The sequence below is a fragment of the Fopius arisanus genome, unplaced genomic scaffold (assembly GCF_000806365.1).
Source record: "Fopius arisanus strain USDA-PBARC FA_bdor unplaced genomic scaffold, ASM80636v1 scaffold00049, whole genome shotgun sequence".
Lineage (NCBI taxonomy): Eukaryota > Metazoa > Arthropoda > Insecta > Hymenoptera > Braconidae > Fopius > Fopius arisanus.
The window spans coordinates 180,305-195,541 of NW_011887788.1; the positions used below are offsets into that span (position 1 = coordinate 180,305).

General features: G+C 41.6%; 1 protein-coding gene across 2 annotated transcripts in view; it reads left to right on the forward strand.

Annotated features, from left to right (window-relative positions):
- Nucleotides 1-15,237, forward strand: part of LOC105267650 (LIM/homeobox protein Lhx9) — a 151,286-nt gene that overhangs the window by 70,047 nt on the left and 66,002 nt on the right. For both annotated transcript variants that reach the window (XM_011306643.1, XM_011306644.1), the window contains one exon: nt 11,610-11,654. The gene's annotated coding sequence lies outside the window, so the exon portion shown is untranslated. The remainder of the gene's footprint in view (nt 1-11,609; nt 11,655-15,237) is intronic.

Genomic DNA, 15,237 nt, shown 5'->3' on the forward strand with positions numbered 1-15,237 from the left:
GAATAGCTACGTAATTCATAGCAAAATAGAGAAATCTGGTCCATTGGAGATAGTGAACTTCGTAGCTACTTTCAGGATTCTCTGGGAGATGATTGGAACGTTCGTTGTACTGCGCCAACCTCGAAGCCTCCGCAGTAATTCCCTCGAGGATGCTGTTCCCGAAGTCCAGATGTTCGTTGCCTCACTGGACATTGCCTACACCGTCTCAGGATGCACTGCTTGCAGACACTTCAAATGAAGACAGCGCCGCTCTCGCTCCACTGTTTTTTCTGCTAGTCGCACAATTTTTTGTTCTCCTTTAACGAGCCGATTGCATCATTCAAGAGCTGCTCCTCTCAGTGTTGACTCGACGGTGGATGAAGTTGAAGTGAATTTGGAGAGCAAATGCGCAGGTCTCTATATAGACTATGCGCACTGTATCGCCGAGCCAATCGCAGTTCTGGAGATTCGGATTGGTTCGGTGCTACTAACGGCTGAGGGCTTAAAGGAACGGTATTTCGCGGCAAGAGCTCATTTCATTCCTGATCTTCGCCCGATGCAGAGCTCCAGCCAGCAACGACACCATCGACAGCCAGCGGCCAAGCAGTAGGAAGGCGACAAACTGAAAAATAGTGGAAAGAGAGTGGCGCTGTCTACAACTGGAGTGTCTTCAAGCAATGCATCCAGTGAGGCAATAAACATCTTGGTTTCGGGAACCACATCCTCGAGAGAATTACTGCGGAGGCTCCGAAGTGAGCGCAGTACAAAGACCGTTGTACCATAGTCTCAGTTACAAGTAACTAGACTTGTTTGTACGCAGTTATTCCCAATTTTGCTATTGGCTCTTTTCAGAGCCCCGAACTTCGTATTAAACAATCGGCTCTTCTCAGAGCCATGGATTACTCATTTCGCAATTGACTCTTGGAGGCCGAAGAATCGCATATTCAGGGAGATGAAGAGCGTAAAAAATAAATACCACCTACCAGAGAATTGCTGCGAAATGAAAGAGGCTTCGAGGGAGGATTTCGCCAACAATTCTATCGGCGTAAAGAAATTGACAAGAACCCGAATTTGAGGAATCCGAAGAAAGATCAAATCTCATTCATCAAGACGATGAGGTTTTGGTTGGCTAATGGTTCAGTGGTGGGGAGCCGTGAGAAGCGGAGTATACATATATATGCGAGTTACGGTGGAGCTCAGTAACGGTTCGGATGTACAAGAGGACGGGCCCAACCAAACGGGAACAAATCATCTTTAATTGAAACAGTGGATGCTTTACAATATCAAGGATGCGCGACCCCTTTCTCAGTGGGCCAAGCCATTCCTGACGTGTGTGACCGAAGGAATCCCTGCAAATATCCAAGGCGGACCCATCCTGCAGATGATACCACAATCCTCCACAATTTTCAAATACTCTACTCCAGCACTAATGAAGTCATCAAGTTCGGTGAATTCTTTCCCACATCAAATCGCTCATTAACTGTGAAATCCCTCCTGCCACCGTTCTGCAAAATTGCTGTGACCTACCCCGGAATGTCAACCAAACCATAAATTGGATAAATCCATCGATGGGACCTGAGGACCAGAGGAGATTAGTTACGTTTGTCGATTAGCCCCGTCACGGTGAGTCATGGGACACTGTGATAAATTATAATTTACCACCTCCAAATCTCCTTGAGAGTTCTCTCACTGAGCATTCACCTTGCCCCTCAGCCCTCGGGATCGATTTCCACGCTGTCCCTTGACATTAAGCAACAGTTGAAAAAAAAATTATTGCGAAAAGGATCAATCCCCCGGTCGGACAGAGTGGATTAATCTGTAACGAATCTATCTCGCCGTTGAATAAATACGACATCTCGAAGCAATAACATTTAAATTGTAACTTAAAAAATATTGATAAAATGAGAATAGATTTTCGTGTATTTCACGACAGTAAAAAATTCTAATAGTACGAAATCGTGATAACCATTTATAAATGGAGTAAATGTGGATTTCGAGGATCTCGAATAGTCTTCGATACAGTAATCTCGTATGCATTTTGCCAGGTGATTGAATGGGCAGAGGGGTAGGGCGAGTGCTGTTGAATGTTGCCACGGGGTATATAATCCATCGGTTGCCCCACGCGAGAAAATAATGTGAGAACGATTTCTTCCCGGCGTCATTATCTCGATCTCTCCTCTCCAAACACCCGTCTTCCTCCCCCACTCGTCCATCGTCGAGATTCCCATCCTCCCATCATCTCCAGCATCTTTTCGGTACACATTGCATACACCGACCAACAAATTCTCTATACGTGTGTGCGGCGGTCTCATCTCGTTCTCGGTCGATCGATCTGTCGAGCCGATTTTGCCCTCCAACAAACCCTGCAATTACTATCTGTATTATCTCGGCGTGGGTGTAGGTACAATCTCGCCATCTCGCGTCGGGACACTCTGGGGCACGCCCGGTACCGGGGGGAATAGAAATCATTCGATCAATCGAATCATTTTCGTTATTTCATGGCTCTCTCTCTTCATTTATTTCCAATACTTTAAATTTTCCAATGAATTCGGCGTGTCCGAAATCGTTGCCGATTCGACAGACGTGTTGATTCCATCTCGAGACTTCAGATGAAGTCCTAACATTTTTTTATCCATTGTGATATTCGAGAAACGGCTAAATTGAATATAATTTTGTCGATTGGCCGAAGCACCGGTTGTCGAAAGATTCAGTGGATAGTTTCACATCCGGAAAAACGAGCCGAATGACCAATTCACCGGGTTCTTCCGGTTGTGGTTATCGTCGACCAACGGGAAATGATACAATGGATACGAGATCGAACAAAAGGTGGTGAAAGAGCGGAGAAATAGTTGGGCAGAATGGGTTGGTGAGGGACAGGAGGAAGAGAGGTACTTTTAGTGAGTGTGTATGCACATACTGGCGTTATGGCCAGGTACGTGCCTATCGCACCGTGATATCGTCGACTGGCAGTTAGCGCGAAATAAAAAATTGAGGAGTGGAAGAGGGGGTGGCAAGTGTTGAAAACTAAAAATGAAAAATAAAAAAAAACATGGAGGGAATAAAAGCGAAAAAAAATGAAAACAAGAGTTCTCACACATATGGGATGAGTGGGTTTATGGGTGTTGCTGTCGTTATATAGTCTGATAGATCCGAAAAATGAAGCTCGTAATCACGGCAATGGAAAACGAGACTGCGCGACGCCGTTAGGGGATGGCAGGGGTACAGACAAAGGCCAAACGACTCTGTATCAGTGACAAAACGTGATTCACCACAAAGGAATATCTACTGTCGAGTATCATACAGTGGGGGCTTTTTGGCCACCAGGAGGAATATTCCCCAGGATGGGATAATACTTTTTTGTTTTATCATCATTGTTATTTGACTACTGCTGTTGAGAACGTGGATATAAAATCCACAAGCGCCATTTTTAGGATATTCAAACACATTTTGCTAGTTAGTATGGACTGCGTGGGATTTTCGCATTTCCGATAGATCGATTTGGCGATTGACGTGATGGGTCTTCAATGTCATGATAATTATATTTCGCGAGAATTTCAGGTTTTCCAATTTAGAAACGTGGGGGTTTATTTTCAAAACTAAATTTGTGTTTAAAAAATTTCGCGTAAACATAATAAAAGTGCTGAGGGGGAGGGCATGGTGTTTAATATTACTTCCCGGTATTCTTCTTTCACGGGCTGTGCACTTGGTTATTACAGAATTAAATTAATATTCCCGAGGGAAATAATGCGATTGGCATTTGAGATGGTATCGGAGTTATTAAGATGAAATGTTTCACTTGTTTGCTCTGTTTCGTTATCTGATCAATTTCCTAGTGAATATTTGGGTTTCGTGTGCGTTTCCCCTTTTTTAGGTACCTATTCATAATGATACGATCCATTTGTGGAGTCACCCCACGCGATACTTGAAAAATCACCCGCAAAGTAAAAAATCCGTTTCCTCATTTTATTCCGTCTAATCAATTGTCAAATTGAAATAGAAACCGGCCGGAATTGACCTCTGTTTATCTCCTGAATTGATACCTCAGTTACTTGAAATTTTTGCAACATCAGTAAGTGCGAATGAGCGTTGAAATGCGTGTCCCTCACTCATTCTAATGGCGGCAATATTTTGTACAACAGTTTTTACGACACGCGGGGGGTTTAATGGCACTCGCGAGAATGTACATTCTAATCTTTGGAATTTCTAGAAAACGGTGTATTAAAATACTAAGTACACTGGATAAAAACAGGAATGGTCACTTAACATTTTTTTCCCTCGAGCTTTTTTCCTCTTGAAATATTAAATTGAAAAGGGAACGTATGAAAATTATTATCCACTTTTCGCACCTCTAGCTGTGCACCGGCGGCTCCCTCTTGTTTTTCCACATTTCACTCTCATAATGAATCGTTGACAGGAAGATTACCAGACAAATGTAACTCTTGTTTGTAGTCAGATAAGGCATAGAATGAGTCCCAATGACGTAAAGGACGTACTCACACCCATTGGGCTCGCATCCTTATCTCAGGAAGTTGTTGAGTACCTGATGTGGGGGTCCGAGGGGCCTTGAGGGCCTGTTTAGTCTGTAAACTTATTCTAAGAAAATGTCGAGGAAAGTCACACCTCGGGACTTGAGAGAACGGTGCAGGCACAATGGGGCTTTCAAAGGGGCCGCACTTCTGTATCCGGGTTTAAAAAGCCCTCCAACAAAAGGATAAATTAAACCTAAACAATTGCTTCAGCGTGGAAAATTTTTTCCATTATATTAACAGGGCTTCCCTGAAATTTCCGTTTATTTCCACGCGAAATTTTTTTTTCAAAATTACTATAAAAATACCGTAGAAATTCCGTTGAGAAACGGAATTAAGTCGAACAATCACTTCTTTTTTGATTGCTTAAATAATAATTACCGGTTTTCGTCCGAATTTTCGTCGAGTTTTTATAGAAAATTAAAATGGGGAGTGAAAAGATAAAAGGCGCGGTTTGAATACTTGAAAGTACTGAGTAACGAGTAATCGTTCATCGCAGTCATTAACCATCGTATTGCAAAATGAGAGACGGTGGGTACTGGCTACGGGCCGTTTATACGAGGTAAACAGTGCGTGGATGCGATTTAATTGAAACCCGAGACCTCCGTCGACCCTCGGCATGACTCGGAGAACATTGCACATTGGCCACACCGAGAAGAAGGACCGACACATAGTCCATTGACTTGGGGGTCCGAGTGACGTAAGCAATTAGTGGGCTGTTTTGTTTGTCCCTGTACACTGGACTTTAAGTTGTTTGAGTTCGAGTGCGCAGCAGTTAAAGCCGTCTCAACTGTTAGATGCCCTTTTTTTTCCAAGTTTGGCTCACGTTTCTTGGCCTCTCTTAGCCCTTCCACTCGACCTCTCCACCGTGTTTTTCTACGGGGTTGCCAATGTAGAATCACGCTTTTCATGTTTCAAATATACTCCAGCAGATTTCAGTATGTGTACAAAAAAATTAACTTCATTTGAGAGTTGTGAGAGTTGTGAGCTCACATTGAGATTTTGAGAAGTCCCAAATTAACACGCTCTTGAATAATTTCGGTCAAGACTTGAGAGTTTTAACAAATTTTTTTTTGAGTTCACGAAGTGAGGTGGCATTTTTCCCACATGCTGTAGATTTAGATTGAAGCCAATCGTGATTAAGTCCAACAATTTCGCTGATTGACTCGAGGCCAATAATGACTTCCTCCGAAATACATCGATTCAATTCTACCGGTATTACCCCATGTATTCGAGTATATTGACTGCAGACGCATCAAGTCACGAGAGGTTGGTGGGAAGAGAGAGAGAGATACCTGGGCAATAGGAGCTATCTTGTAGATCGAACGGCGTCCAATTACCGAGGTTATTAATTAAGCCCCTCGTCCACCCTCGACCAACGCCATTCTCAACTCCATCCCAGCGACGTCTGCCTGACCACCGGAGATATAACCCGAACGGGCCAGTTGCCCCCATTCTACCAAAATCCAGGGACATGAATTTCCCAATCTCGAGAGTCATCCTCGACACCTACTCCCAAGACCCGATTTTTTTCTCGTTAAAAAACGTCTACACATAAAATTTCATGTGACAAGACTTAATATGCTCGACAGTAAATTAATTTCTTCACATTCAAATAATTCTCAATTTTCAGGTCGGTACGACAGTGTGAAAATTCAGGGAATAAGTTTCCTCAATTTTCAATTTATAGAAAATTGAATGTTATTTGATATTCAATTTCTCGATTACATAAACAAAGTTTAGGGTTTGAGGAATAGGATATCGCTAGAATGTAGGATGCCCGAGCCAGATGCCTCGATTGCCCCTCCCTTTGTATATCCAACTCAGTCAATTAATCCCTGACAATAGGATTACATTTCAATTACATCGTGTTGGCTTCTCGGCGTGACCAACTGAGAACGCATCGATACGCCTGTCTGTCAGTGCATCCTCGAGGTGTCACAGCCTTCATTCACGCGAATTACCCCTGGACCAATCCTGGACACACTTCAATTACATCACTCTTTTCTCAGGGTACATCCACCCAAGAACAACATTGATTGCATTACGGAGGGTTAATACGATGAGGCAAATATTGAAGCTCCAGTGGTTCGGCATTGGAGTTAATCGTGTAGGGAAATTAATTAACTAGAAAGTTTGAGGCGTAGAGATACCCCGGCGTGTCGTCTGGAAAATTGAGTGGGTTTGGGAATCGAGAAGAAACCGAAAAAAAATTATAAATCGCAGCCACGATATCATACACTGAGAAGAAGAAATATTTTTTCGCATTTTCAATAGTACGCGGATAGGCAGAATAGGCAACTAATAGGGATCCAATGGCTTCTTGCATCTGCGGTGATGATCCACCGAATTTTGGCTGTCTAAGGCTGAATTAAGGGCTGGACCTTCCTCTCATTTTCTCAAAATATTAAATCATCGTTCTGGTGTCACAGCGGGAGCTGCCGTCGTGCCGAGAGCATCTCCTCATCCCCCCGGTGTCTTTGAGCCCCTCTACCTTGGAAGAATGGCCGTTGAAGCGAAATGTAAATGGGGGGAGAGGAATTAAAATTCATTGGTCCCAGAAACCCATGTCACCGGCCCAAGTGCCATCGTAAATACCTGGAAAAAAAATGAGAGAGGGAATATCCCGGAGATGTACATTGGGCCCCGCAATGCCGACGCCCTTCCGTGCCGAGGGTCACCATAAAAATTATACTCGCACGCTCGTCTGTAATATCTCGACTCGAGATCTTTCCTTGGGCTGTGAGAGTCGCCGATGAAAGTCACGCTCTCTTCCTCCTCCTTGGGGACTATTTTTTGCATTATTTTTTCTTTTTTTTTTCGTTTTCATTTTTATAGTTTTTTTTCGCCTCCACGCAACGCGACATCGCGTCCCCGCGAAACATTTCCTGACCGGATTCCGCCTGTGAGTTTGGGATCATATTTCATTACTTTTGATTTTTCGGATAAAATATCTTTGTCTTCCGCGATGGGAAGGGCGCGTGGATTTATGCCGGGGGGACTTCATTTTTCTGCACTGCTGACTGCTCAAAGAATTCTCGCGACGGGATTATGTCGCCCAATATTTTTCCTCCCAATTTTTTATGATTCCGGTGACGAATTCTCAAAATTGTGTAAGGGTTCTGAAAAATTTCAATGATTTATACTTTGCACTCGGGATTTTCAACTTCTCAAAATTTCTTTTATAAAAATTCCCATTTTTTTGCTCGATTCCAATTCACCTGTCCCTGAAATTGCGATGATCAGGAAAATAATGAGCTGTCAGAAAATTCGGGGGATCGGATGAGCGTTGAGTGTCTCAGCGAAAATTGTAATGATAGTAGCCGAAAGTAAGGCGGAGCAATTGTGATAAAATGGTTGTAGTGAAGAGAATAATCTCGCTTGCTGATCGTGCAGGTGGTTCTCGAAAAACCATTCACATGCAAATGTATGTCAACGGCTCGGTTTCGTCGTTGGTCTCGGTTTGGCTGTTGGTACGTGCCCTTTATGTTCACTAGGTCCAATGTGACCTGACATCAACGACCCATCGCGATAATCAAATTACTAAGTCGGCATTCCTCAAACGTTTCATAATTTCCTCCCATCAGCTGAGATTTTCTCATTGATGCGCCGGGTTCGTTTTCGTTCTCATTTGAATCATCCTGGGGGAAAGGTCCCCTAAAGGTTCTCTAATTCCGAGCAAACTCTTCTCGGAAAAATGATAAACATCTCAGACAAATGGAAACCAGTTGAGTGGGAATTGCGCGATTGCCTTTTCGACTGATTTTATCAGCACACCGAAGGAGAACATTCGAATTTTCAATTTGATTTCCTTCGCAGAACAGTAATTGAGACTATTTCTTTTTGCGAATTGCTCTGGGATTCAGAATCGGGAAAACAAAATTTCGTTGGGCGAATGACAAATATGTCATTCCAAAAATTAAATAAAAAATTGAATGAGTTTTCACTAGATTTTTCTCTCCGTTCCGACGGTGAAAGACTTTCTTGTATCAAGGACATCATCTTTGTCAACAGAAATGTTTTCTCTCATTGTGTCAGTTGGCCCTTCATTTCCACCATTCGTCATCGGTCGAATGAAAATTCTCGTCTCTGATTAGAAATTATCGAGACATGAACGTAGAACGCCCCCAACCGCGAGAACCTCCACAATTTACAAGAAAAAGTGCACCCTCAGTGATTCTAAAATTGGCCCTGCATAAGTTGAGGGATGATCAAAGGGAATGAATTGGAGAATAAAGAGTCCAGGTTAGGCTTGGAATTTCGAGACTCCAATACTCTTCTCTGACGGATTAAAAGCAATCTTATTATACCGAATGACGGGGTCACGTGATCAATCACAAAAACATACAACGGAAACTATCGAATGACTAGTGCCGAGGCACTCGGGCCCAGTGGGACGAGTATGGGCCCCAAAAGAATGGCCACCCGTTGAGATGAAGGAATGTGGAATTGTGTCGCAGGGACGTCTTCGCGGCCAAAATCGCCCGGAGATTCTTTTCCAATCGTACAGAGACTAAGGATCAAGATTCAATCAAATGAATGAATAATACACTCATTGAGGAGTTCGGTTAATATCACATGATCAATTCAATTAAAAATTTGGAACTCGGTAAAATACGGACTCTGGAAAATAACTTACGCCATTTCCCACTCTGGTTTCAGAAATTACGAGGTTGAAATAGTAATTCTCAATTTATGACCGTAATTTACATTTTATGCTTTCTCATCTAATACTTTTCGAGTTTGAATCTCGTTTGGAATATCCTCTACTACTTTGAGTGTCTAAACCGTTTGGAATGAGCGCATGAACTATGGGACAGACTCACGAATCACAAAAAGCGAGAGTACACGAGCCTCATATTATTTCAAATATAATATTTATTCTTGATAAAAGGTCCGCGCTGTGTACATGTCCATTCTCCATTCTTTCCCTTTGTCTTTCGCCGTGAACCTCAGCCCAACAAGCCGTATCCACCATGGAGATGATGTATACTATATCCCATGGAACACAGCAAAGAATGATCCAACATTACTCCGAATGACGGACTTGAATGTTTCATTCTGAGATGTTGAATTGTCTCGGTGCCTCATTGACCCGATCATAATCGTTGGAACACCGTGGAAAATTTTGAATAGCCTTATCAGGCCCTCGATCCCTTACAATGCACCTTTCGGAGAGCCCCATCGGAGAGAATAAGTTGGACAATCCCCCGAGATGAAGCATTACATCATATTTGTCTCTCAACAATATCACCCGATCTTCGCAAGGTCCTTCCCTTTATTATATTTCATCCTCACAATAAACTAAACCTGAAGGGCTTAGTAATACTCCGTAATACCAAGACTCAAATTTCGTAAATTTATTAACAATCCGGAAAAGACTGCTCACGTGGATATCTCTATCACTATTCGCGATATTTCGAAAATTTCCTTTTCCAGGCGAGGCCATCAATTTTTTTTAATAGAGTATCGTCCATTAATTTCGATGAACCTAAAATCGTAGTCGTAAGTGTTGCGAAGTCTGGAAGTTTTCGAGTACGGTTCTGCTGACGCGATGCAATAATTTTATAAAATCTACTTCTGAAGTAAAACTCAGTGATTAAAGGATGACTCCTCAGTGGGGAGTTTCTGCGTTCTGTCTGATTGTTCAGGAACTCAAGTATGAAGTCGTACTGGAGAAATTTTAGTCTTCGAATAACCACGAGGATATTTTCCGCCACTTCTGCACTGCCTCCTCCGGTCTATTCTGTTCCGTCTCGTTTCGGAGAATAAAATTTCTCCAGTATTGCGGTTTCCTTTATAGACAGCTGTGACGCTGTGATTGTCCAAAAATTCATGGTGGGGGTTAAAAGTAGAGACTCGTATGATGTATGCGCAGAGGAATGAATCGCAGGTTTTCAAGTTTTAACAAATTTGTAATAGAAATGCAACTCCGCGAGGGGTCTCTCGTCACGGTCCGCGCGAGTTGATATACCTGCGTAAATCATTGCTAAAAATTCAGTCACGCGCTCGGATCCACAGCGACAGTATCGAGGAAAGGAGAGAAGTAACGCAGGAGAATCTTGGGAAATAACAATATTCTTAAACCAAGAAATCTCAAGTTCGCTGGGGAAAATCAGATTCGCTCCTTCACGTTCATTCTTGGTATAGGCTGTTAGCCTCTCTCCACGGTCCGCGCGAGTTGATATCCCTGAGTAATTCTTGGATAAAAATCCAGTGACGCAATCGGCTCCACAGCGATAATACAGAGAAGAGGCGAGGCCTAGTCAGGATGACCGTCGAAAATAACATTTTTCAGAAATTAAGAAATTTAAATTTCGTTGGACCAAATCAATTTCGCTTCTTCACATTCTTTCTTCCCTATGATATACTCAAGGGATCTCGGCGATCTGCGCGAGGTGATATCCCGAAGTGTCAAAGATATAGTTAAAGTTTTTTTCCATAATTTGACGTATATCATCGGACGTTAAAACTTTTCTGAAATCAAGTGAAAACTTTTTGACTTGAAGAGAGACGACGCAGATACCCGAGCATTAAGGTATTTTTCCTGGGAGTTAAACCCTTTCCCATATTTCATGAAAAGAATGAAGGGGAGTTAAATTTATTCAGTGGGACATTTACATCTGTCCATTGTCCCCCGAAATTTTGCAGATGAAAAATATTCGGGATTTTTTGAGGATTGAGTACGGGAATCTCTTGGTCCTGGGCGCTTGCCTACAGCTGTAAAATTTCATTTGACTCTCGGGTGATGGTTTTTTTTCTTTAGTCTCGTATGTCCACAAGTGCGTGGAGCTTAATTGCCCGTAGACATGGGTGTCGTAGCACAAGAGAATCACGGTCCACGTGTTGTGTAACCAAGCAGTATTTTATCCATCGCGCTTGCTTCACACCGGGGAAAAGCCCCGGAATTATACTCGATTATTCAAATTTACAACCCTTGCCGCGGGCAATCGCGGGTCGATTCAAATTTATGGTAAAATACGGGGACTCGAAGTTCTTGGTCTTATTAATATGGATCAATTTTCGATCAAATCACCCAGAGGACACGATTTCTGGGACTTTCTTCGTATTGCCATACTGACCGTCATTTTTCTTTTCTTTCAGATGGACGAGAGACTCATAAGGCGGATGTGAAGCTGTGGCGTATCGGTGAGTCAATGAATTTACGATTACATTTTTTCCATGTTGACCGGAAATCAGGGATTTTAGCGATTGCAATGGGATAAAAATAGTAGTGAGTGTTCTCGAAATGCGATAAAAGGAAGATTCCTGAAGACATGAAACAGTGGGTAAACGGTGAAAATTGCATAAATCCGGGATATGCCTGTAGTTGAAATTGCGTATTCCTGAACGGCAGCCCAGCCCCTGACAATACTGGCCAAATGATGGCGCACCTAGAGTCCCCCCAACCCTACACGACCATCCGACCATAGGAAATGCCCCCTGACCCTGTCGTATAGCTATGGGCCTCGAAACAACCGTCGCAATCAGCGCCTTCTCTCTACCCCCAACCCCAAAACGACCTCTTTCTTTGTACTACAAATCGCCGGTGAGAAGCTGCAAAAATCACGAGCAAAAAATATATATATATTCCAAGGTTCCTCGAAGCGCCAGGTTGATTGAAAATCGACGCACGTGGTTGTAAGCTTGCATTAAAATCGCGAGTCTGCATGAAACCCCGGCTAAATTGCGTTCATGGAAAATAGTCTTTGCATGAACACTTGACGCGTAAATAAAAAAAGTACATGAAAAAAATTCAAACATCCAGAGTGATGAGAATTTCAATTGATTTTCAATGTTACGTGTGCAAGACCCACAAAAATATTTCATTTAAAGAAGAAGGGTCTTATTACATCGAATGAATAATTTATCAAGGTCAAATTAAATTTCTAGAAAATTCGCGGAAATAATTTATTTAGTTTGAAGTGATTAGTTATTAAATTAACCGTTGGGGTTTTGTTTGGTTGTCTTATGTTGTTATTGTGTTGGTCTTGCACAGTTTAGATTGCACGTAAATGATGAATTGTACTGAGTAAATGCAGTACGGAAAAGGGAGAGAGATGATGTCGGACCCTCTGAAGGGACTTGAATGGAGTGTAATGCCGGTCTGATTGTTAAATTCACCTTCTTTTCGGTTTGTGTTGGAATTTCTATTTTTTTCCTTCACCTCGTCAATTCTGCGCTTGTGTAAATGCAAGCCGCCGATGAAAAAGTTTCGAGGCGCGATTGTTGCAATCTAACGTTTCAATTACGGGAATTAGGGATGAATTTTCCGGAGGATTCGGTGGGAATTGAGGGCACAATTTGTGATCATTGATTTCAACCGACTATTTTCGGGACAATGGGACAATGATTTAGGTCTGGGAGGGGTGGACAATTTGTTCTGGCTGTCGATTCTTCAGTGTGGAACGTATTGATAGGGTTTTTTTCTGGGGAAAAATCGGGAAATCGGGGGGACCAGGTGCAGTAGCCTGCGAGAACGGAGTATTTTTGGGAAACACTTGATTGTGGGTAAAAATTATTATTTGCGTTTATTGCGTCGTCTGAAAATTCGTCCAGTTAGGATTAATGTAATCATTTTATTCTCGACTATTACTGCGGAATCTATTACTGCGGAAATTATTTGCCGCTGAAGTTTTCGACCTGAATCGGCAATAAATTATACGCATTGTTTCATTGAAAATAATGTAATTACTCTACAACCGTCATATCACGTAATATTTGTCGTAATCTCCATGCATTTTAATCACTTCTGTCGCAATATCATTAATTCCCCATCAATCACGCAAAATTACCAGATATTATTCCCAAAACATTGGCGAATGGAATTCAATGATTTGTTGATTTTTAATCAAATCAATTTTCGCTGAATCAATTTTTGCCCCGTTTCGTTGGAGGAAAATTAATGAATATTCAGGAGTGGTAAAAATTGAAAAGGGAAAATTGATTGTGTTGGACAATTCGAGCACCCTTTTTATCCCTCCCCTCCTGCCTAAATAATGAAACGAAAAAGGTAAATATAATTACCTACCCTGGTAACATGTTTGTAAGCCGGCGTTGAACAGGCCACACACAACAATCGCGGACTCTTGAAAAACGGTAGCTGTTATGAAAAGACCTCTCCACTTTAATTTCAAAAAACCTCTCCTCCACCTCCTGCCCGCCATCTTTCCCTCCACTCTTTTGGTGGGGGGTACTCAGGGCTCAAGCCCTTCGTTCAATGGGAGAATTAATAATTCAGAATCTACCTAAAGATTGCAACCCAATTTAACCTGTACACTGGTATTGGAGGTACGGTAATTCTTCTAGGCAAAGACCAATTTCCGTTTTTTTTTTACTGAGAGAACGCGGAATGCCAATGGCTGTAATTTAAAAAATCACTTTTGAAAGGGATTTATTTACCGAGGAGGTAATGCTACTATACGCGTAGTAAAAAGTGCAATTTTTTTTAATTTAAGGCCCTAACATTATTAAAATTTTTATTGTGTTTTTTTTCTTCGTACGAACATTAAGATAAATTTTAAATACGAATTTAATCCCTTGAATTTTTTTATCAGAATATGCTTATGAAGTTACTTGACAAAACGTTGCAATTTTCTAATTTTATTAAATAACTATTACTAAATGCTCGTGTGATTATTATTCCACCTGAATGTCCAAAAATCACAAAAATCGTTCTAGTTTCAATTAATCCCGTAAAATGTGGAATTTGGTATTGAATATTCACGCATAAAAAAAATCCGAGTAATCACTGGAAAAAATATGAAAACCCCGTGAAAAAAAATTGGTGCAATATCACTTGATCGATTATTTTTCCAGCAAATTGGAGGAATTTTTTTATGAAAGAATTAAATACCTCGAAATTAATGAAAATATTTTAGCATTGAATGGTATTTCATTGAAATATCCCATTGGAAAAACCCTCGAGCGTTACTAGCATTACCTTTTTCCAGGTACTTCCCCCCTTTCACATGATGCACCACATACCCCTCTACTCCATAATGCGAGCATATGTGGGGTAGAAAGGCATACGTGCAGTGCCAATAGTCGACGGGTTATGTAGCGTGCTTGACATAGCGTCAAGTGGCGCTGCTCTGTATAGTAAGCAGGGGAGGATGGTTTTTTGAAAAAAAAAATAATAATAATAAGTAATAAAAAAAATGAAAAATCGTTGGCAAGAGGAATGGCGGGGAAAGTATGTGGACTGGAGTACCTTCCAGGCGCGTTTCCACGTATGGAAAAGTACCTGTTCCATATGGTACGTAATTGGCCCTTGATCGTCCGCAGTCAAGCCCGCGCAATGAGAAAAAAATTTCGTAAATTGAAAAAAAAAAATTGTTTTGAAACTAAAAAATGAAATCAATGAACAGTCGCATACACATCCACATCAATCACACATATTTGATTGCGGGTGCAGGCTATTGAGTTGAATGATTTTTTTGAACAGCTAATTAACGTTTCGGAGTTCGATTGAACCTTGACTTGTTCGGAAGGATTCAGATTTGAAATGATTAGTATTTGTTAAAATGCGCCTGGGGATGCATTCAATTTTAAAATATATTTAGAAATCTCATTTAATTATTATCTTTTTAATTGATCCTTCGACTTCCAAACATCAAACTTCTACTTCACGAAGTGACTTCTACTTCATGATGTTGAAGTTCACACTTCACGTAGCAAAAGCCATGAATCCGGTTTCTCATGAAATTATGGAAATTAATCTCACTTACCG